Source organism: Dermacentor silvarum, chromosome 4 (genome assembly GCF_013339745.2).
Source record: "Dermacentor silvarum isolate Dsil-2018 chromosome 4, BIME_Dsil_1.4, whole genome shotgun sequence".
Classification (NCBI taxonomy): Eukaryota; Metazoa; Arthropoda; class Arachnida; order Ixodida; family Ixodidae; genus Dermacentor; species Dermacentor silvarum.
The window spans coordinates 219,288,082-219,290,581 of NC_051157.2; the positions used below are offsets into that span (position 1 = coordinate 219,288,082).

General features: G+C 47.6%; 1 pseudogene; it reads left to right on the plus strand.

Moving 5' to 3' along the window:
- LOC119451260 (large subunit ribosomal RNA) overlaps positions 1–2,500 on the plus strand; it is a 7,017-nt pseudogene that overhangs the window by 2,388 nt on the left and 2,129 nt on the right.

Genomic DNA, 2,500 nt, shown 5'->3' on the forward strand with positions numbered 1-2,500 from the left:
GCAGGAACGGCACTGCACCGGGACTGGGCGAGGCTCGCCGCCGTAAAAAGCGGTGCGGCCGAGCCCGGACCAGCGTCGGGACCTTCCTGTGGAAAGCCACAGCTGTGCATTTTCCGTGGGCTTCGCGCCTGAGGTTCTTGCTTCGGCCGGCAGAAAACAGCCAACTCAGAACTGGCACGGACCGGGGGAATCCGACTGTCTAATTAAAACAAAGCATTGCGAGGGCCGTTGACGGTGCTGACGCAATGTGATTTCTGCCCAGTGCTCTGAATGTCAACGTGAAGAAATTCAAAAAAGCGCGGGTAAACGGCGGGAGTAACTATGACTCTCTTGGCACTAGCAATGGCTGAGGCTGCAATGCCATTCAGTCGCACAATAAATGAAGACCTTCACAAACAAATTCGTACTAGAACAGTTCAAGCAATCTCTCAGGTCCGACACACAACTCGCTACAAGGATGCGCTTGATTTGGCAAAGCAATGCATGATAAACCCGCCACCTCTACGTCCATTTGAAAACTCAGAAATCAGCCCAATCACACTAGATATCAATGCAATACGCTTATCTCTAACAAATGTAGGCATTAGGGATGAGGGTCTTGTTTCCGCACTTACCGTGGGCCCTATGTCAATGCAAGACATTAATCACCTTCTAGACTTCTACAAAATCAAACGTTCACCCCCAAAACCACGTCCTCCTAGGCCACAGGTAGACTTCTCGGTCTTGACTAGGAAAAATCGTCGCCGGGCGTTGTATGTTGAACATCAGCGTCTATACGACTTGGGTCCTGCTGCCCTTGGGGACTCTCTCCTGCTCGGTGGAGCTCAAGCGGGGTGTGCAATCGATGATCTGCACAGCGAATATGACCCAGTTTTTGGGGCAGAATCCACTCCGGTGGGAGGCGGTCTCCACTGTCAGGCAAGGACAGAAGTATCCGAGTGTCTTTTTGTGGTTGAGGAGCTTAATCGAGCTTTAAAATCGTTTCCTAACAAATCTGCTGCCGGACCTGACGGTATCAAAATAGCCGATTTGAAGAAAGTTCCTTCTGATATATTACTCCATGTCTTTAACAATTGGTTTTCCTTTGGGTCAATCCCCATTGAAATGAAATTGTCCCGCACGGTCTTCATACCTAAATGTGCAAACCCGGCTGGTCCCGGTGATTTCAGACCCATTACAGTCTCCCCGGTCCTCTACCGTATCTACTCCAAAATGCTCCTATCGCGCTTAACAGAGGATAATCAGTTTAATAAATTTCAAGCTGGTTTCCAAGATGATAAATCTACATCATCCAATATACTTCTGCTTCAGGCCTTAATCCGAACATTAAAGAAAAAGCACCGTCCTTTCTTTGCAATGAGCCTCGACCTTAGAAAGGCATTTGACTCGGTTTCCCATAATGCTCTGTTCATGGCTCTATCAGAGCGGGGTATTCCTGAGCGCATAAGACATGTTTTGAAAGATATGTACCGGCACTGCTCCACTACTTTCTGGTGTGGCGGTTTAACAGATTCACAAAGGGTTCCTGTCCGGCGGGGTATCAAGCAAGGTGACCCATTATCACCTTTCTTGTTTAACTGTGTCCTAGATCCTCTCCTAGAAAGATTAAATATGTCGAAACTGGGTGTGCAGCTCAATGGCACCCATATGTCAGCTATGGCTTTTGCGGATGACCTTGTTCTGGTCTCAGACACTTATGAAGGGCTTTCTTCACTCATTAATCAAACTGAAACATTTCTTTCAAATGTAGGTCTCGAAATTAACCCACGTAAGTCACAGTACTTTGGCTGGCGGGCCAACCATCAATCCAAAGGCTTTGACTATAGCATAGATTCGATGCTGGTTGCGGGGACTGAGGTCCTTCCAGCCTTAAAAGATCAACCCATTAAATATTTAGGACTGCATTTCTTTGTCAACAAGGCTCCTTCCGTAGAATCAGACAAAGCTAACAAACTCCTAGAGCTCATCGGCAAAGCTAAACTAAAACCGTTTCAAAAGATTCACTGCTGGAGGCAGTTGGTTCAACCGGCCTATCTGTATGGGGCCTCGAATTCCCTTCAAGTACAAGCTGAGGCAGGGCGGCTTGATCGTCGTCTTTCGAAAGAGGTGAAGTCCACACTTCATCTTCCTCAAGGCTTCCCAAATAGTCATATTTGGATGCCAACCAGATGTGGTGGTCTGGGGTTGTTGCAGCTGCAAAGAGTAGCATTAGTAACTCACTACAAGGCGCTGACTCGACTCGTTCGCCTCGGAGATGAGTTCGTCGATGAGCTATTTAAGGAAATCTTGGGTGCATGCAGGGAACGAATAGCAACCATATTCGAGACTTCTACTGACATAACCGATGCATCCCTAGTGAAATCCGCCTTGAAGAAGGGCTCTGTATCATGGTGGAAAAGACAAACGGCCAGATACACCAACCAAGACCTTTTTGCACATAAAGCTCAGTTCACAGCAAACTCTTGGTTGGCATACGACTCTAAACAGATGAAGGACGGAG